The sequence below is a fragment of the Bos indicus x Bos taurus genome, chromosome 7 (genome assembly GCF_003369695.1).
Source record: "Bos indicus x Bos taurus breed Angus x Brahman F1 hybrid chromosome 7, Bos_hybrid_MaternalHap_v2.0, whole genome shotgun sequence".
Taxonomy (NCBI): Eukaryota; Metazoa; Chordata; class Mammalia; order Artiodactyla; family Bovidae; genus Bos; species Bos indicus x Bos taurus.
Genome location: NC_040082.1, coordinates 3127826 through 3149990, shown reverse-complemented (window position 1 = coordinate 3149990; position 22165 = coordinate 3127826). Strand labels below are relative to the sequence as shown.

General features: G+C 43.8%; 1 long non-coding RNA gene across 1 annotated transcript; it reads right to left on the bottom strand.

Moving 5' to 3' along the window:
• Nucleotides 1–1993: 1993 nt before the first annotated feature.
• LOC113894952 lies at nucleotides 1994–20454 on the bottom strand. Its single transcript, XR_003511712.1, has 2 exons — nucleotides 20193–20454; nucleotides 1994–3200 (listed from the first exon to the last, which is right to left on the bottom strand). It is a non-coding gene; the product is annotated as an uncharacterized LOC113894952 (long non-coding RNA).
• Nucleotides 20455–22165: the final 1711 nt, after the last annotated feature.

Genomic DNA, 22165 nt, shown 5'->3' with positions numbered 1-22165 from the left:
CACCTAAAACTAACACAATATGGTAAATGAACTATGCTTCAATAGAATAAATAAAGTAAAAGCAACTGTCTTTTAAAAAGTTTATCAGAATAGTGACTTAATTTAACAAAATTTACATTTTCCACAGTCCTAAACATTGTGTGAGAGCAACGTCAATTTATTTGATCAATATGCCTATAACATAAGAGAAATAAATCCAAGTAAAGTAAAGTGTCCAGGAAGGGGTCCAGAATTTGCTGCTGCAGCACAGAAGTTATTTTGAACAGAAGGCATCTGAGTGCCTGAAATCCCTTATCTGCCTTAAAGCAGAGCCTCCGAAAGAACTCAGAAGAACTTAATGGTCATAACTCCCCTCCCTGGGAGCAACCAGGGAAGATTGAGCCATCACCTGAAATGAGAAGACTCCACACCACACCTAAACACACATTGCGACGAAACTCTGTCTCCCCCATGACCCGTTTATCTTTCCAAAAAGTCATGTGTTTCTCCATAAATGCTCTTCTGTTTTGCTCCTGTCCTTTTGAAGTGGTATATAAGCCTCAAACTCTAATCACCCTTCTGAGTCACATTTTTCTGTGAAATTCTGTTACATATATGTAGGTACATACCTAAAACTCTATCTTTTCTCTTGCTAATCTGTCTTTTGTCAATTTAATTTGAAGCACCCAAATCTTAAACCTAAGAATGTAGAGGAAAAGTTTTTTTTCCATGACATACATTTATATTATTCTCAACACTGAGAAATCAAAGAGAAGACAAGAATGCTCTTTTTTTAACCAAAATTATTTAGCTATTCTATTTTATCCAAGATTCACCTAAATTATGTACATTTAAATTCTTAAAATGTTTGACCTTCACTTTTTCTGTAGGATAGATTTATTTTTAAGTACAAGACTTTCAAAATATTGGATATTTAACTTCTTTATTTTCTGCATACAATTTATATAAACTCTTAGTTCTTCATAAACCAATCAGAATAAAGTTGTTTAAATAACTTTATTAACTACTATATTAATATTATCCAAAGATAGGAAAATCTTTGGATAATAGATTAGGCCAATAGATAAAGGCCAAACCAAGAGGTTAAGGCCTTTCTTCCCTGGTGGCTCAGCCAGTAAAGGATCTGCCTGCAATTCAGGAAGCCCAGGTTCAATTCCTGAGTCGGGGAGATCCCCTGGAGGAGGGAATGGCAACCCACTCCAGTATTCTTGCCTGGAGAATCCCATGAACGGAGGAGACTAGAGAGCTACTGTCCATGGGGCTGCAAAGAGTCAGACGCAACTGAGTGACTATCACTTTAAAAGGCCTTTCTGAATTATAAACACACACACACACACAGATGCATTGAGTACTCATAACTCCAGTTCTATAGCTTCAGCCACAAGTTAAGATTAAACAAAGAAACATAAAAACTCAGAGATCTATATAAGTTTGTATCAACAGCGGGAAAAGTCAACAAAGACTAAAATTCTGCTATTGCTTGGAATTCGTCTCCTGAAGCCACAGCCGAGGTGCTGGGGCTGCCTCTCAGGTCTGTGTTCCCTGGCTCTGCCAGGAAAAGCCACTGGGCATGTTCGAGGATGATCTCTTTAATTATTAAAATTTAAACCTTTTTAAAAAAGGAAAATCATAGCTGTTGATCAAATGTAAAATGAATATATGTCAAAGATATTTTTTAAATGTGTTAATTAATGGTGTAACCAGGAAGGTGTTGGAAAAAATGGAAGGTGTTGAAAAAAACAAGTCAGAAGAGACTTCAAAGAGCAAACATAGATACATGCAATCAGATAGGTTAAAATGAATTTGGCAACAGATGCCAAACTGGTCAATATTCCCAACACAATAATCAATTACATCCCCACTAGCAAAAACTTGTTTGTGTTTCTACACACAAGAATTATTTGTATTTGTGGGAGAGGAAAAACATTTTCCTTGATACTCTTAAGTGTCCTTGGCTGAGTCTGAAAATTAAAATGAACAAGAGAAAAGCATGTGAGTTTATTTCAGTTTTATCTGATATGAGAGTCTTCATAAGGAAATGAAGAACTAAAGAACTGGTTAAACCTGAACGTTTTCCCGCGCGGTCTGCCAAGGCGTGGACAGTCGCGGAGAAAGACTGTGGGACAAAGGGTATGAGGCTGCGGTTCGCGGCTCAGTCGCTGAGCTGTCCGACTGTTGCGACCCCGGGGCCTGCAGCACATCAGGCTGCCGTGTCCTTCACCATCTCCCAGAGTTTGCTCAGACTCACGTCCATCGAGCCAGGGATGCCATCCAAGACGTTCTTCCATCTTGGAGACAGGATTGACCCTTTCTTCCGGGGATGGGAAGAGGCCTTTTCATAGGACGGTCCTATGAGTTCAGCGGAGAAGGGAAGGCATTGGGGTGCGGAAGGAAGTGTCAGAGACGTCCTTTCGCTTCTGTAGCTTCTCAGACTCCTGCAGGCTCAGACGTTCAATGCTCTACGGCCCCATACTTTGGAAGAGTGTGTCCTGAGCCCCACCGTGTTACCTTTTCCTTCAGTGGACAGTGATATCTCTGAGACCATGAAAGACGTGGGCAACCAGGAAGCTTGGACTGGATAATGCCTAACCTTCCACAGAACACTCAGTAATCTTTTTTCCCATTTTTCAAAGTCTTGCACAACTTCTCCTGACATGACTTTCCAGCTCTCAGCACGCCCCTTCCCTCCGTCCTCACAAAGGCAGCCTGATGAGACCTGCCCTTTCCCTTTGCTTCCCCTCCCTCATCCCAGGTCCATTCACCTTTGGCTCCATCTAGTTCATCTCCATTAATGTTGAGAAAAAGCACTAATTTATTAAATATGACAATTTATATTAAGAAGCTATCAGCCCTTTACACCTTATCTTCTCAAAGGTGTGGGTACCCTAACAGCGATAGTAAAGATGCTTGTTGTCCTAAAAGAGATCTCTAACTGAAGGTATTTTTAATGGGTAGCAAAATACAGTAAAAATTCTTTAGACCATTTATAGGGAATAAGTATTTGATGCAAGGGAAACAGGCAGTCCAGCTCTAGCCGTTCTTGATCTTCAGATCTTCTATTTTCATAGACAAGCTCACAGCAAAGGTCATATGAAATCCAGCGGCCAGGGAAACAAACAGGTCTCGGCAGCAGCCGGGATGTACTGGTGGATCTTGTACAAGTGGCAGGCTTCCCCAGTGGCTCAAGGTAAAGAACCGGCCTGCAATGCAGGAGGTACAGGAGACATGAGTTTGACCCCTGGGTCGGGAAGATCCCCTGCAGGAGGAAATGGCAACCCACTTCAGCACTGGAGAACCCCAGGGATGGAGGAGCCTGGCGGGCTAGTCCTTGAGGTCCCAAAGAGCTGGATGCCACTGAGCACACAAGCACTTGCATAAGTGGCATGTTTCGAAATCTGTACCCATCTGTTTTTTGAAGGGGACGATGATCATTGGGTGAATGACTAAGCTCTAGTAGTCATTTAAAACCATTTTGCTCATGTAAGTCAACTTATAGTGACAAAATGTGAGTAATGTGTTTTCCATTTTGCAAAAAGTAGGAGAATTTTTATGAAGTACTTTAATTACTTGGGCTTCCCTGGTAGTTCAGCTGGTAAAGAACCCCCTGCAATGCCGGAGACCCTGATTCGATTCCTGGGTCAGGAAGATTCCCTGGAGAAGGGATAGGCTACCCACTCCAGTATTCTTGGGCTTCCCTGGTGGCTCAAGGAAGCTCAAGAATCTGCCTGCAATGAGGGAGACCTGGGTCCAGTCCCTGGATTGGGAAGATTCCTTGGAGGAATGAAAGGCTACCCACTCCAGTATTCTTGTCTGGAGAATCCCCATGGACGGAGGAGCCTGGTGGGCTAAAAACCACGGGGTCACAAAGAGTCAGACAGAACTGAGTGACTAAGCACAGCACAGAACTTTATTTACTTAAAACAAAAGTAGATACTTCAATGTGGTGATTTAGATCATTTAAATTTGATGTTTCCTATTTTTATTAAGAAGAGTTGAAACAGTTAAAGCTCTACTGTTACAGTCTTTAACGTTATTTTTATTTTCACATTTCTTCACATCTCATGCAGTTTTTAAACACGGTGGAATTTATTGAAACTTACTACACATGTCTATTTTAAGTTATTGCAGTATTTTCTCCTGCAAATAATGGTGACAAAGACTCTTTGCTTGACCAAACTTTAGTCAGGCTCCTGAACCTTCTCCTAGGACCATCCATGAATTTCCCTGTAAAATCTAATTTTATCAAGAACCCTGCTAGTCACTTTAACCAGAGTCCTTCACCTAGATATTTGATCACCCAGGATAACTAATCAGGTTGCTAATTCCCTCCAAAAACCTCTGTGCTTAGTCAGTCAGTCATGTCCGACTCTTTGAGGCCTCATGAGCTGTAGCCCACCAGGCTCCTCTGTCCATGGGGATTCTCCAGGCAGGAATACTGGAGCGGGTTGCATGCCTTCCTCCAGGGGAATCTTCCCAACCCAGGTCTCCCGCATTGCAAGCAGATTCTTTACCATCTGAGCCACTAGGAAAGCCCAACACCCCCCACCATCCCCCAGAAGAGGTCTGTATACCCTGGCCTGTCTTCAGCAAAAATCTGGTTAGGTTAACTTTTTGCCAGAAATCTCCTGATCCCTGATTTTTTTTTTTTTTTTTTTCCTTAGTAATTTCCCATCCACTGATATCCCACCCTGCTCCTTGGCTATAAATTTCCATTTTTCCTACAATCCCTGGTGGCTCAGACAGTTAAGAATCCGCCTGCAATGCAGGAGACCTGGGTTTGATCTTGGCCAACCATTCTGACCCAGAGTCCTTCCTGGTGGTGAACACATTCCTCAGCCAAGATGGATGCCAGAGAGAAGGATTCTGGGAGGTGGTCAGACACGTGGAGTCTCCTTTTGATCTTTCCTGAACTCTTCCTATCGGTGGTGGCTTGTTAGTTCCCTGTTCTTACTAGGACCTCCCAATGTAAAATAACTCATGAAAATGGTTATTATGGTGCTTGGCCAGGGTAGGCAGTTTCAGTCAGTGTGTTTCTGCTAACAGTGTCTAGGGAAAGATTCTTATTATTCTCATTTTTGGGAGAAAACAATCAATAAAAATTTGTGTTCATCTTAGCATCTCTCCAGTCCCTACCCTTATGATTTACTATCACCAGTTAGAATTCAAGTTCTCATTTTCCTTTCTCTGAGTTAAGTTTCTAAGAACACTGTGAAGAAGTACCAAAGATATAAGTCAAAGGGTAGGCCAGCAAATTTTTATCATTTTACAGTCACTTTCCTCTGACAGGAACTAATGATTCACCCTGGCTGGGCCAAAATGTCACACACGATCTATACCATTGCCCAGATCCTTTAAATGAGCCTCAAATGTTGCAAGAGATCAGCTCTATCTTAGAAAAACATTTAAAATATGTTCCCTTCTTTGTACATTGGGTAGAAATCTTAAGACACAGAGCAAATTTTGAAGTTGGATATAACAAGATTTCCTCACTTATTAGAGGAGCCACTGATTGGGGGGTGGGGAGGAGTAAACAATTAGCTATGAAATGAGTGAGAATAAAAGTGCTGAGGTCAGCAGTAAGAGAACTCCTTTGAGAGGCCAGAAAAAAAAGGATCAGCTAATCCTGACGCCGGAGAAGGCGATGGCACCCCACTCCAGTACTCTTGCCTGGAAACTCCCATGGACAGAGGAGCCTGGTAGGCTTCAGTCCACGGGGTCGCTAAGAGTCAGATATGAGCGACTTCACTTTCACTTTTCACTTTCATGCATTGGAGAAGGAAATGGCAGTCCACTCCAGTGTTCTTGCCTGGAGAATCCCAGGGACGGGGGAGCCTGGTGGGCTGCCGTCTATGGGGTTGCACAGAGTCAGACACAACTGAAGCGACTTAGCAGCAGCAGCAGCAGCAATCCTGACACAGGAGGCAGGGAGGCCTTTTGGGACGGCGTCACAGAAGAGGGCAATGTCAGATGGTAAAGCGTCTGCCTACAATGCGGGAGACCTGGGTTCAATCCCTGGGTTGGCAAGATCCCCTGGAGAAGGAAATGGCAACCCACTTCAGTATTCTTGCCTGGAAAATCCCATGGACCGAGGAGCCTGGTGGGCTACAGTCCATGGGGTCACAAAGAGTGGGACAGGACTGAGCGACTTCTCTTTCACTTTCACAGAATAGGGCAGCTGAATGGGTTTTCAAGAATAAAAATGAGAATGCCAACAATTTACATTCATTAGTTAGGTACACTTAAATGCTGCTTGCTGGTGGTCTGAGGCTGGAAGGAAAGAAGATTTTGGAAAGGTAATTTGAATCCAGGTTATGTAAAGTATTCAGTTACACCTAGGGAAACCAACAATAGATATGCAAACCTTGGCAGGTCTTGACTGGTGGAAAAAAAAAAAAAACAATGGGCAAAAATCACCTTCTCACCTTCTACCTTACATTCCTCTTTCTTCTCAACGTATTCATAGCACTTTCACGATCTCTCAGCTGTCTCCTACCCATGCCTGCCCCAGTCTTTCCAGTGAGTTTAGTTGCCCTTCAAAAATGCTGTTTTCCCCAGTAACAAAAGAGAAGAACTACACAATATTGCTACTGTATCAACCCCATTCCTTTACATAAGAGTAGGAAAAGGTTTTTTGGTTGTTTTGTGGTGGTAGTTGGAGGTGGTGTCAGAATTTCCAAGGGAGGTTTCAGTTACCTTTTAGAAAAATATTATTTTAACCCAAAACTCACTCAGGCTCCTTGTCTTCCAAAATTTTTGTTTATATTCCACGTTCAGTCAATAATTCAGGTAATGAGTACTTCCCCCATGACTCCAACAACAGGGCATGCATTTGCAAGTGGGCACACAAACTTTTTTTTTCTTTAACCCACATTTCTTTGGGGTGGTAAGAGTGCATTTTATCAGCTCAAAGTCAGCTTTTCAAATCCCTCAGGTGGAGATAGGATTCCTTAACATGTGAATGACTGCTATCTCTTATCTAAACCCTTCCTGCCAAACAATGAAAAAGTCGATTTAAATCCACTAATTCTTTAATAGAGCTTCCTCCAGGTCATTTAAAAAGACGCTAAGTAAGGTGGATTTTACCACCAATTCTTAAGACATCAACTCTTCACAATTCTCACTTATTTCCTCTATTTGCATTCTGTCTCCAGGCCAACTTTCGGTTTTGGACAAATCCCACCCATTTTCCTATCTTATTTCCATAGCGGATTGTTAGAAAAACTATGTCAGTATTTTCTGCTTCGAAGAGTTTCAATTAGGCATACTTCATATTGCAAAACACCACCTGCATATTGGTTTTCCAATTGGTAATCCTTAGACTCACAGAATCCACTAGCTCAGTTGCATAGGAAAGTGAGAGTTAAGGCAAATAACTTCTCTGGGAGTCAGTCATCTTAAACGTGAAAAAGGTCCACACCACAGACCCCTTTAATGACTAACAGACAATTATCAGGGGCCCTAATAATACAATGGATCTTCCCTGGTGGCTCAGATGGTAAAGCGTCTGCCTACAATGTGGGAGACCTAGGTTCAACCCCTGGGTCGAGAAGATCTCCTGGAGAAGGAAATGGCAACCCACTCCAGTATTCTTGCCTGGAGAACCCCATGGATGGAGGAACCTGGTGGGCTACAGTCCATGGGGTTGCAAAGAGTCGGACACGACTGAGCGACTAGCACACTGCAACTAGCTTCTGAGTGCCCACGGCTATAGCGGGTTTATGAAGTCTGGCCGACAGTGGTTCAGTTTCATCCGCAAATGTCTTCTGAGTTCCAAGGTGTTTTACTCACTTTTTTTTTTCTGCCCTAAATCTTTTCATTAATGAAGCAGGATAGTCCGTGTGTGCACACATGTGCTCTGTCAATGGAACTTGCAGTATTTTAAATATGAATCTCCCTTGGATGTAGTAACTCACACATTCATTTCAGGGGATCATGTATTCATTCAATCAACAAATACTCTTGAGCATCTACTCTGAGCTGCACTTCTAAAATACAGTATTGAATTAAACTGTCTTAAAGTTCCTGCTCTCAAGTGATTTATATTTTAGCAAATAAAAGTATGTTAAGGAAAGCCTCTTGGTGAGATAACATTCGAACAGGATGAAAAATGCAATGAGCAAGTAGGTTATGCTGATACCTGTGGGGGGGGTGGGTGTGGAGCAGGGAGGTCCAGTGCAAAGACCCTGAGTTGGGCGTCCCACAACAGCAGTTCAGTTCGATCGCTCAGTCGTGTCTGACTCTTTGCCACCCCATGGATCGCAACACACCAGGCCTCCCTGTCCATCACCAACTCCCGGAGTTTACCCAAACTTATGTCCATTGAGTCAGTGATGCCATCCAACCATCTCATCCTCTGTCATCCCCTTCTCCTTCTTCTCGCAATCCCTCCCAGCAACTTTTAGCAGAGAGCCAGAGTGACTGAAGGCAGAGTGTAGCAGAAATAGGGAAGCACAATATCAAGAATGACCTTCTTGACCATGATAATGAACTTAGACTTCATTCTGAAGGATATAGAAAACCACTAGATGGAATTCTATTTCAAACCATGCTTTTCTGGTCTTTTAAAAACAATGTGCAAAGTCAACTCAGTCTGCACACTACTTTATGTTGACCCTGGAGCATACTCTTAGTTGTATGAAAATTATCTTATGCAGAGAAGAAAAACATATGTACAGGACCAGATAGTAAATATTTTTGACATTTCTGTCTATACAGTTTTTGTTGCAACTAAAAGTAGCCGTGGCTTCGTGGGCGCAGGAGGGCCTAGAGGAGCTATCCCACGTTGAAGGTCAGGAAGGGTGGTGGTGAGGAGATACCCCTCGTCCAAGGTAAGGAGCAATGGCTGCGCTTTGCTGGAGCAGCTGTGAAGAGATATCCCACGCCCAAGGTAAGAGAAACCCAAGTAAGACGGTAGGTGTTGCAAGAGGGCGTCAGAGGGCAAACACACTGAAACCATACTCACAGAAAACTAGTCAATCTAATCACACTAGGACCACAGCCTTGTCTAACTCAATGAAACTAAGCCATGCCCATGGGGCAACCCAAGACGGGCGGGTCATGGTGGAGAGATTGACAGAATGTGGTCCACTGGAGAAGGGAATGGCAAACCACTTCAGTATTCTTGCCTTGAGAACCCCATGAACAGTATGAAAAGGGAATACTGAAAGAGAAACTCCCCAGGTCAGTAGGTGCCCAATATGCTACTGGAGATCAGTGGAGAAATAACTCCAGAAAGAATGAAGGGATGGAGCCAAAGCAAAAAGAATACCCAGCTGTGGATGTGACTGGTGATAGAAGCAAGGTCCGATGCTATAAAGAGCAATATTGCATAGGAACCTGGAATGTCAGGTCCATGAATCAAGGCAAATTGGAAGTGGTCAAACAGGAGATGGCAAGAGTGAATGTCGACATTCTAGGAATCAGCGAACTGAAATGGACTGGAATGGGTGAATTTAACTCAGATGCCATTATATCTACTACTGTGGGCAGGAATCCCTCAGAAGAAATGGAGTAGCCATCATGCTCAACAAAAGAGTCTGAAATGCAGTACTTGGATGCGATCTCAAAAACAACAGAATGATCTCTGTTCGTTTCCAAGGCAACCCATTCAGTATCACAGTAATCCAAGTCTATGCCCCAACCAGTAACGCTGAAAGAGCTGAAGTTGAATGGTTCTATGAAGACCTACAAGACCTTTTAGAACTAACACCCCAAAAAGATGTCCTTTTCATTATAGGGGACTGGAATGCAGAAGTAGGAAGTCAAGAAACACCTGGAGTAACAGGCAAATTTGGCCTTGGAATACGGAATGAAGCAGGGCAAAGACTAATAGAGTTTTGCCAAGAAAATGCACTGGTCATAACAAACACCCTCTTCCAACAACACAAGAGAAGACTCTATACATGGACATCACCAGATGGTCAACACTGAAATCAAATTAATTATATTCTTTGCAGCCAAAGATGGAGAAGCTCTATACAGTCAGCAAAAACAAGACCAGGAGCTGACTGTGGCTCAGACCATGAACTCCTTAGTGCCAAATTCAGATTTAAACTGAAGAAAGTAGGGAAAACCACTAGACCATTCAGGTATGACCTAAATCAAATCCCTTATGATTATACAGTGGAAGTGAGAAATAGATTTAAGGGCCTAGATCTGATAGATAGAGTGCCTGGTGAACTATGGAATGAGGTTCATGACATTGTACAGGAGACAGGGATCAAGACCATTCCCATAGAAAAGAAATGCAAAAAAGCAAAATGGCTGTCTGGGGAGGCCTTACAAATAGCTGTGAAAAGAAGAGAAGTGAAAAGCAAAGGAGAAAAGGAAAGATATAAGCATCTGAATGCAGAGTTCCAAAAAATAGCAAGAAGAGATAAGAAAGCCTTCTTCAGCGATCAATGCAAAGAAATAGAGGAAAACAACAGAATGGGAAAGACTAGAGATCTCTTCAAGAAAATCAGAGATACCAAAGGAACATTTCATGCAAAGATGAGCTCGATAAAGGACAGAAATGGTATGGACCTAACAGAAGCAGAAGATATTAAGAAAAGATGGCAAGAATACACAGAAGAACTGTACAAAAAAGATCTTCACGACCCAGATAATCACGATGGTGTGATCACTGACCTAGAGCCTGACATCCTGGAATGTGAAGTCAAGTGGGCCTTAGAAAGCATCACTACAAACAAAGCTAGTGGAGGTGATGGAATTCCAGTTGAGCTATTCCAAATCCTGAAAGATGATGCTGTGAAAGTGCTGCACTCAATATGCCAGCAAATTTGGAAAACTCAGCAGTGGCCACAGGACTGGAAAATGTCAGTTTTCATTCCAATCCCAAAGAAAGGCAATGCCAAAGAATGCTCAAACTACCGCACAATTGCACTCATCTCACATGCTAGTAAAGTAAGGCTCAAAATTCTCCAAGCCAGGCTTCAGCAATATGTGAACCGTGAACTTCCTGATGTTCAAGCTGGTTTTAGAAAAGGCAGAGGCACCAGAGATCAAATTGCCAACATCCGCTGGATCATAGAAAAAGCAAGAGAGTTCCAGAAAAACATCTATTTCCGCTTTATTGACTATGCCAAAGCCTTTGACTGTGTGGATCACAATAAACTGTGGAAAAATTCTTCAAGAGATGGGAATACCAGACCACCTGATCTGCCTCTTGAGAAATCTGTATGCATGTCAGAAAGCAATAGTTAGACTGGCCATGGAACAACAGACTGATTCCAAATAGGGAAAGGAGTACATCAAGGCTGTATATTGTCGCCCTGTTTATTTAACTTATATGCAGAGTACATCATGAGAAACGCTGGACTGGAAGAAACACAAACTGGAATCGAGATTGCCGGGAGAAATATCAATAACCTCAGATATGTAGATGACACCACCCTTATGGCAGAAAGTGAAGAGGAACTCAAAAGCCTCTTGATGTAAGTGAAAGTGGAGAGTGAAAAAGTTGGCTTAAAGCTCAACATTCAGAAAACAAAGATCATGGCATCCGGTCCCACCACTTCATGGGAAATAGATGGGGAAACAGTGGAAACAGTGTCAGACTTTATTTTTCTGGGCTCCAAAATCATTACAGATGGTGACTGCAGCCATGAAATTAAAAGATGCTTACCCCTTGGAAGGAAAGTTATGACCAACCTAGATAGCATATTCAAAAGCAGAGACATTACTTTGCCAACAAAGGTTCGTCTAGTCAAGGCTATGATTTTTCCTGTGGTCATGTATGGTTGTGAGAGTTGGACTGTGAAGAAGGCTGAGTGCTGAAGAATTGATGTTTTTGAACTGTGGTGTTGGAGAAGACTCTTGAGAGTCCCTTGGACTGCAAGGAGATCCAACCAGTCCATTCTGAAGGAGATCAGCCCTGGGATTTCTTTGGAAGGAATGATGCTAAAGCTGAAACTCCAGTACTTTGGCCATCTCATGCGAAGAGTTGACTCATTGGAAAAGACTCTGATGCTGGGAGGGATTGGGGGCAGGAGGAGAAGGGGACGACAGAGAATGAGATGGCTGGATGGCATCACTGACTCAATGGACGTGAGTCTCAGTGAACTCCGGGAGTTGGTGATGGACAGGGAGGCCTGGCATGCTGGGATTCATGGGGTCACAAAGAGTCGGACACGACTGAGCGACTGATCGACTGATCTGATCTGACTCAACCTTGTCACTGCAAGGAACTATATACCCATCACTATAAGCAACCTGTGGCTAAAAGATTGTACACATGTTCCAATAAAATTTTATTTATGGACATTGATATTTGAATTTCATGTAGTTTTTCTTCTAAAAAAACATTACTTTTCTCTGATTTTTTTTCAACAGTTTAAAAATGTAGAAACCATTCTTAGCTTAGGGGCCATACAAAACATGTATTGGATCCAATTTGGTGCACAGTTTATAATTTGCCAAACTTTATCTAAACTGTAACTACTGTTGACTAAAAAAGATGCACAACTTGAGAGTTGTGAATTAAGTTTTATTTGGGGCAAAATGAGGACTGCATTTTGCAATTACTTAGATACAATCTCAAAACTGAGAGAATGACCTCTGTTTGTTTCCAAGGCAAACCATTCAATAGCATGGTAACCCACGTCTAGGCCCCGACCAGTAATGCTGAAGAAGCTGAACAGTTCTATGAAGACCTACAAGACCTTCCAGAACTAACACCCCAAAAAGATGTCCTTTTCATTATAGGGGACTGGAATGCAAAAGTAGGACATCAAGAGATACCTGGAGTAACAGGCAAGTTTTGCCTTGGTGTACAAAACGAAGCAGGTCAAAGGCTAACAGAGTTTTGCCAAGAGAACACACTGGTCATAGCAAACACCCTCTTCCAACAACACAGAGAAGACTTTACACATGGACATCACCAGATGGTCAACACGAAAATCAGATTGATTATATTCTTTGCAGCCAAAGATGGAGAAGCTCTATACAGTCAGCAAAAATAAGACTTGGAGCTGATTGTGGCTCAGATCATGAACTCCTTATTGCCAAATTCAGACTTAAATTGAAGAAAGTAGGAAAACCACCAGACCATTAAGGTATGACCTCAATCAAATCCCTTAAAATTACACAGTGGAAGTGAGAAATAGATTCAAAGGATTAGATCTGATAGACAGAGTGCCTGAAGAACTATGTTCATGACATTGTACAGGAGACAGGTATCAAGACCACCCCCAAGAAAAAGAAATGCAAAAAGGCAAAACAGTTGTCTGAGATGGCCTTACAAATAGCTGAGAAAAGAAGAGAAGTGAAAGGCAAAGGAGAAAAGGAAAGATATACCCATATGAATGCAGAGTTCCAAATAATAGCAAGGAGAGATAAGAAAGCATTCCTCAGCGATTAATGCAAAGAAATAGAGGAAAATAATAGAATGGGAAAAACTAGAGATCTCTTCAAGAAAATTAGAGATACCAAGGGAATATTTCATACAAAGACAGGCACAATAAAGGATAGAAATAGTATGGTCCTAACAGAAGCAGAAGATATTAAGAAGAGGTGGCAGAAACACACAGAACTACACAAAAAAAGATCTTCATGACCCAGATAATCACAGTGGTGTGATCACTCACCTAGAACCAGACATCCTGGAATGCAAAGTCTCGTGGGCCTTAGGAAGCATCACTATGAACAAGCTAGTGGAGGTGATGGAATTCCAGTTGAGCTGTTTCAAATCCTGAAAGATGATGCTGCAAAAGTGCTGCACTCAATATGCCAGCAAATCTGGAAAACTCAGTATGGTCACAGGACTGGAAAAGGTCAGTTTTCATTCCAATCCCAAAGAAAGGCAATGCCAAAGAATGGTCAAACTACCACATAAGTGCACTCATCTCACATGCTAGTAAAGTAATGCTCAAAATTCTCCAAGCCAGGCTTTAACAGTATGTGAACCATGAACCTCCAGATGTTCCAGCTAGATTTAGGAAAGGCAGAGGAACCAGAGATAAATTTGCCAACATCTGTTGTATCATCAACAAAAGCAAAAGAGTTCCAAAGAAACATCTATTTCTGCTTTATTGACTATGCCAAAGCCTTTGACTGTGTGGATCACAACAAACTGTGGAAGATTCTTCAAGAGTTGGTAATACCAGACCACCTGACCTGCTCCTGAGAAATCTGTATGCAGGTCACCAAGCAACAGTGAGAACTGGACATGGAGCAACAGACTGGTTCCAAACAGGAAAAGGAGTACGTCAAGGCTGTATATTGTCACCCTGCTTATTTAACTTAGACGCAGAGTACATCATGCGAAATGCTGGGCTGGATGAAGCACAAGCTGGAATCAAGATTGCTGGGAGAAATATCAATAACCTGAGATATTAGATGACACCACCCTTATGGCAGAAAGTGAAGAATAACTAAAGAGCCTCTTGATGAAAGTGAAAGAGGAGAGTGCAAAAGTAGGCTTAAAACTCAACATTCAGAAAATTAAGATCATGGTGTCTGGTCCCATCACTTCATGGTAGATAGATGGGGAAACAATGGAAACAGTAACAGACTTTATTTTGGGGGGGCTCTAAAATCACTGCAGATGGTGACTGCACCCGTGAAATTAAAAGAGGCTTGCTCCTTGGAAGTAAAGCTATGATCAACCTAGATAGCATATTAAAAAGCAGAGGTATTACTTTGCCAACAAAGGTCCATCTAGTCAAAGCTATGGTTTTTCCAGTAGCCATGTATGGATGTGACTTCAGTTCAGTTTAGTTTTTCAGTCATGTCCAATTCTTTGCGACCCCATGGACTACAGCACGCCAGGCCTCCCTGTCCATCACCATTCCTGGAGTTTACTCAAATTCATGTCCATTGAGTCGGTGATGCCATCCAACCATCTCATCCTCTGTTGTCCCCTTCTCCTCCTGCCTTCAATCTTTCCCAGCATCAGGGTATTTTCTAAGGAGTTAGTTCTTTGCATCAGGTGGCCAAAGTATTGGAGTTTCAGCTTCAGCATTAGTCCTTCCAATGAATATTCAGGACTGATTTCATTTAGGATGGACTGGTTGAATCTCCTTGGAGTCCAAGTGACTCTCAAGAGTCTTCTCCAACACCACAGTTCAAAAGCATCAATTCTTTAGTGCTCAGCTCTCTTTATGGTCCAGCTCTGCCTGGGAAGCAGCACCAGATAGCTCTGAGAGACTGCTCCAAAGATGTAGTGGAGGAAGGTCAATATATAAGCTTTCAGTGAAGGGGGACTTCAATGCAATCAAGTGTTTACTTTATCAGAGGTTTTCTGCTAGTCATGAAAAGACATCATGAGGATCTGATGTCATCATGAAGGGATTTAGTGCCTTTCTAGATAAGAGGAGATGCAAGGATTAGGATCATAAAATCTGTTCCTGAAAATTTCCAACTATCTAACAACCTGTCCCACCAGATTCCATGGAGCACAGAGTGCCTCAGTCCATCCTGAACTCCCTCAGGGGATGTTGAAAGTCAATAGCTTCGGCAGCACAGGGCTCAGTCTCCATGGCGGCAGATGGCAGATGCCCTTGTTGTTCAGCTGCTGGCAATGCTTTTGGCATGTGCCAATTTGTAGTTGACATTACTACAAAGCTGCTCAGTTGTGTCCAACTCTTTGTGATCCCTGAAGCCCACCAGGCTCCTCTATCCATGGAATTCTCCAGGCAAGAATACTGGAGTGAGTAGCCATCCCCTTCTCCAGGGGATCTTCCCAACCCAGGGATCGAACCCGCATTTTCTGTATTGCAGGCATACTCTTCACCATCTGAGCAATCAGGAAAGCCCAACTACTAAAAAGTTAGGTTTTCATTTCTAGGCTACTTAAAGAAGAAATGAGGACTTGTGGCAGAAGGAAAAAAAAAATCAATCCCATTTGAAACGTCTCAAGTAATGCGTTATTTTATATATTGAAGACAAACATGCAACATTGTAAATCGACCGTGTGTGTCTGTCAGTCGCTCAGTCGTGTCTGACTCTATGACCCCATGGACTGTAGCCCACCAGGCTCCTCTGTCCATGGAATTCTCCAGGCAAGAGTCCTGGAGTGGGTTGCCATTTCCTTCTCCACAGGATCTTCCTGACCCAGGAAGATTGAACCCGGGTCTCCTGCATTGCAGGCAAATTCTGACTCTTTGCGACCCCATGAATCGCAGCACGCCAGGCCTCCCTGTCCATCACCAACTCCTGGAGTTCACTCAGACTCACGTCCATCGAATCAGTGATGCCATCCAGCCATCTCATCCTCTGTCGTCCCCTTCTTCTCTTGCCCTCAATCCCTCCCAGCATCAGAGTCTTTTCCAATGAGTCAACTCTTCATATCAGGTGGCCAAAGTACTGGAGTTTCAGCTTTAGCATCATTCCTTCCAAAGAAATCCCAGGGCTGATCTCCTTGCAGTCCAAGGGACTCTCAAGAGTCTTCTCCAACACCACAGTTCAAAAGCATCAATTCTTCAGCGCTCAGCCTTCCTCACAGTCCAACTCTCACATCCATACATGACCACAGGAAAAACCATAGCCTTGACTAGACGAAACTTTGTTGGCAAAGTAATGTCTCTGCTTTTGAATACGCTATCTAGGTTGGTCATAACTTTCCTTCCAAGGGGTAAGCATCTTTTAATTTCATGGCTGCAGTCACCACCTTCCAAAATATGTTTTACAATTAGCTCCATGATATCCAGTTTCTTTTAACAGGATGAATGATTTTAATTCATTAATATAAAGTCTGAAATAGAATTATGGTTTAAAGGATAACAATAGGCATTCACAGCCACGATGATACCTGAAAACTTTCCAAAGTGTGCACTTACACGAATAGTTGTAAGTGATGTCACCATTTCTGTGTACTTTTCCCTAAAATTGATCTGCGTGAAATGCCTCACTCCCCAGTGGTATGAGATGATGGCATACCTGTCTTCCAACCCTATTTCAGATCTCACCACAGTGCTTGGCTCATACCTCTGAGAGCAAAACAAGTAAGTATCAAAGCTTTTGTTCAAGTAACCCTTTTGCAATGATTAAACAAAGCATAGGTATCTTACATACATTTCTATTAAAAGTGAAGTTTAGCCTGAGAAATAGGGTGTTAGGCCCATGTTGGAACATTAAATTCACAACAGGGTAAAAAGCATGGATAATGATGCTTATTCCTTTAAATATAAATCGAATGGTTTGTGAGGCTACCAAAACGATTATGTATACACTGGATAACACTCACAGATAAAGTGCAATATCACTTCTTTAGGTGAGCTATGCTTATTCAGCAAGCTGCATATATGCTAAGTCACTTCAGCCATGTCTGACTCTTTGCGACCCTATGCTTTGCCAGGCTTTGCCAGGCTTGGCAGCTTGGCAGGCTTCTCTGTCCATGGAATTCTCTAGGCAAGAATACTGGAGGGGGTTGCCAGGCCCTCCTCCAGTTGGGGAGCTTCCTGACCACAACCCAGGGATTGAACTTGTGTCTCTCAAATATCTTGCATTGGCAGGTGGGTTCTTAACCACTAGTGCCACCTGGGAAGCCCATTCAGCAGAGTAGTCAAGACCTATTTCATCAAAATGTATTTTAAAATATTGATTCCACTTATAATCAGTCATTCTAGTTCAAATTATAAGATATTTAATATTTTGGACGATCTATTAATAAGAAGGCTTTCCAGGTGGCACAAAAGTAAAGAATCCACTTGCGAATGCAGGAGTCACAGGAGACGTGGGTTCAATCCCTGAGTCGGGAAGATCCCCTGGAGCAGGAAACAGCAACATGCTCTAGTATTCCTGCCTGGGGAATTCCGTGGACAGTAAAGCCTGGCGGGCTACAGTCCATAAGGATACAAAGAGTCAGACACAATTGAGCAAGTATACATGAGCACGATTAACAAGAAACAAACTTATTCAAATGTATGATAAAATTTTAGTGATTTTAAAATGAGCAGTAGGCAGCCATCAAAAAGAATGAAATAATGCCATTCACGTTATTATTATTATTATTCACATTAATATTACGCGACATGGATAGGCCTAGAGATTGTCATACTGAGTGCAGTAAGTCAGAGAAGGAGAAATATCATATGACATCCCTTACACGTGGAATCTAAAAAGAAATGATACAAATGAAGTTATTTACTCTATTTACATAGAGAACAAACCTCTGGTTGCCCGGGGAAGGATGAAGGTAAGGGATGGTTAGAGAGTTTGGGGTGCACAGGTACACACTGCTGCTGCTGCTAAGTCACTTCAGTCGTGTCCGACTCTGTGTGACCCCATAGACGGCAGCCCACCAGGCTCCTCTGTCCCTGGGATTCTCCAGGCAAGAACACTGGAGTGGGTTGCCATTTCCTTCTCCAATGCATCAAAGTGAAAAGTGAAAGCGAAGTCGCTCAGTCGGGTCCAACCCTCAGCGACCCCACGGACTGCAGCCTTCCAGGCTCCTCCGTCCATGGGATTTTCCAGGCAAGAGTACTGGAGTGAGGTGCCATACACACTGCTATATTTAAAATGGACAAGCGACAAGGACCTGCTGAACAGCAACAGGGAGCTCTGCTCAGTGTTGTGTGGCAGCCTGGATGAGACAGGGGTCTGAAGAAGAATGGACACATGTGTATATATATGTGTGTGGCTGAGTCCCTTCTCTGTTCACCTAAAACTATCACATTTTTAATCTGCTACACTTAAATACAAAGTTCTTTTTTTTTTAATGAGCAGTAGGGTACACAGATTTTCTTATTGTAAACTATAAGTGAACAAAAATGAAGACAACTGCCCTAGAGAATGGAGAGAGGCACTTGGGTCCCTCTCCAAGAAACCAAGAGGACAGGGGAAGGTGGGAGACCTTGGGAAATTTGGGAGCAGCACAGAAAGGGTGCTGAGGAATCCACACACACACACACACACACACTTCACAATTTTCCCGAAGAACAGCGCTGGCGCTGCCTACAAAACCTACCCCCTTTCCCCTCCCCTCTATTTGTGAGTAGGGAAGAGGAAGGAGCTTTACTGGAGCTTCAGAGGGCAAAGAAAAGTCGAGGAGTAGACACTCTGAGTGATTCCAGTGGGATATGGGTCTTCAACTGATGGTACCTGGCCCTGGGATGATTTAAGGCAGGTGAATAATGGTTTGATATGTGAGAATAAGACAAATACGTGGTTGGGTTTATAAATCTGGGACTGGCTGCCTTGTCTGTGAAGGATGTGCTTCCTGCGCAGTTTTTGCCATCTCTAAGAACTGGCTATCCCTGGGAGGGGCAGTCTCTCCCCAGATAGCTTCATAACCTGTCTGCTAAGTCGCTTCGGTCATGTCCAACTCTGTGCGACCCCAGAGACGGCAGCCCACCAGGCTCCCCTGTCCCTGGGATTCTCCAAGCAAGAAAACCAGAGTGGGTTGCCATTTCCTTCTCCAATGCATGAAAGTGAAAAGTGAAAGTGAAGTCGCTCAATCATGTCCGACCCTCAGCGACCCCATGGACTGCAGCCTACCAGGCTCCTCTGCCCATGGATTTTCCAGGCAAGAGTACTGGAGTGGGCTGCCATTGCCTTCTCCAACCTAGACAGCTTATTAAAAGCAGAGATATTACTTTGCCAACAAAGGACTGTATAGTCAAAGCTATGGTTTTTCCAGTAGTCATGTAAGGATGTGAGAGTTGGACCATAAAGAAAGCTAAGCACTGAAGAATCGATACTTTTGAACTGTGGTGTTGGAGAAGATTCTTGAGGGTCCCTTGGACTGCAAGGAGATCCAACCAGTCCTTCCTAAAGGAGATCAGTCCTGAGTGTTCATTGGGAGGACTGATGTTGAAGCTGAAACTCTAATACTTTGGCCCCCTGATGCGAAGAACTGACTCATTGGAAAAGGCTCTGATGTTGGGAAAGATTGAAGGCAGGAGCAGAAGGGGACGACAGAGGACGAGCTGGTTGGATGGCATCATCCGGGAGTTGGTGATGGACAGGGAGGCCTGGCCGTGCTGCAGTCCATGAGGTAGCAAAGAGTCCTATACACAGAGCGACTGAACTGACAGGAACTGGACAAGGGCTGTCGCGGTCTCTTGAGAAAGGGAAGTCGCTCAGTCGTGTCTGACTCTTTGCGACCGCATGGACTGCAGCCTACCAGGCTCCTCTGTCCATGGGATTTTCCAGGCAATAGTACTGGAGTGGATTGCCATTTCCTTCTCCAGGGGATCTTCCCGACCCAGGGATCGAACCCGGGTCTCCCGCATTGTAGACAGACGCTTTACCGTCTGAACCGCCAGGGAAGTCTTGAGGGCTGGCGTCAAAGTCTTCGGAAGGCCGCTCCCGCCCCCTGGCTGTCACCTCTGAAGTGCAGCGGGCACGCGGTGCCGGGCCTGGGGCCCGCCGTGCTGTTAGTCAGAATCGCCAGCTGTCGGGAATAGGCGGGAGCGGGGTCGGAAAGGATGCGCACAAGTCGAACCCGTGGGTCTTCTGCGTCTGTCACTGAGCCTCTCGCCACAGCGACCTTCGGGGAGGTGCGCCTGCAGCTTCACTTCCGGGTCATCTCTCACCCGGAACTAGATTTCCTTCCTGCAGACCTTCAGGGAGCTTTGGGGTGTGCGTTTCCGCTAAGGATCACCAGAGGGCAGGAGAGGGCTCTGGTCAGACAAGCGTGAGGCCAAAGCCGCGTCACAGGGAAGCCCTGCGGTCTCAGCGGGCTCTCCTCACAGGTGCGGTGTCGGCTGCAGCGAGGCCGGCTGCGCATCCGAGGGCGTTTGGGGAGTCTCTATGAGGCATTTTCTTGTCGCCTCAGTGAGAGTCGCTCAGTCGTGTTGACTGTTTGAGATCCCATGGACTCTCCAGGCCAGAATACTGGAGTGGGAAGTCATTCCCTTCTCCAGGGGATCTTCCTGACCCAGGGATGGAACTGAGGTCTCCTGCATTGCAGGCGGATTCTTTACCAGCTGAGCAATGAGGGAAGCCCCCTCAGGGTTGTGCCAAATTGTGGCAGCCAGTACTGAACATCATCTGGACTGTCATGTAGACTCCACCATCCTTGCTGGCTGGGCCAGGGCAGCTGCAGAGTTTTGTTTGCATGAGCCAGGTCTTACTTGACATGGTGAGGAAAACACGCTAGAATATAATGATCAGGTGTGGTCAGAAAATCTTCCTAAAGCAATGTTTTATCACTTCTACCTGGAACGAAATTCTTGCCCCAACTGGAAGCTCCCTGAAAACAGGCACTTCGAATCCTTTATCAACTAAGCATGACTACTCTTTTTCAAAACAAAAAGAAATCCTCTATCTGAGAAACAAAGCATGAGTTGCATAATTTGTAAATGGAAGGTTGAGCTTTATTATCTACCTTGTAAAGAGATTTATAACAGAGTTTTTGTGTTTTCACCTCTGCATTGTGTTTTTATGTAAAATATTTGATAATTAACATAAAATATACAAGATGCGATGGACATGAGGTTGAGTAGGCTCCAGGAGTTGGTGATGGACAGGGAAGCCTGGCGTGCTCCAGTCCATGGGATCCCAAAGAGTCGGACACGATTGAGTGACTGAACTGATACAAGAGTGTATAACATATATTATATAAAATATAAAGAATAAAAATAAAATCTCACTCTTTTAAAGGAGTAATTCATTCAGCAAATGTAGAACATCTGCATAAAGATGGAAATGCATAAAAATATACTTACTCATTTCTCCATTTTCTCCCCATTTGCTAGCCTTTTTGTAAACACCTCTCTTTTTTTCCAGCTTAAATTAAAAGGTTTATCATTTCAACTATGCCTTTGCTTATTCCCTAAATTGCTGTGCCTTTTCTCTTTTGTTCCATGTCTAGCAAAACCTTACCCTGGATGAACCTAGCTCTCTGCTGTTCACGTCTGCACCAGCACAGCTAGTTGGGCCCTGATGAAAGTCACATCTGAGGAGACTGGTAATCAATGGACTCAATCCTAAACCCTGGATTGATCTGAGCAGTTGGCTCTCTTGTCTCACAAAGCCATCCCACCTCCTCCCGCCACTGGAGGTTTCCTTGCTGCCCAGGACTAAGGCCCCTCAGTGCCTCTTCCTCTCTCTCAGGTGAGGAGTCCCTGTGAGTGACAACCCCAGCAGACTGGAGCCTGCCTATGGCAGGAGCACATGACCTCACAGGGTCAGGGGATGCGGGACGGGAACCAGCTATGTCTGCTCCATCTGGGATGAGTGAGTGGTGAGAAAATACCTTAGGGAAAAGGCAATAATCTGA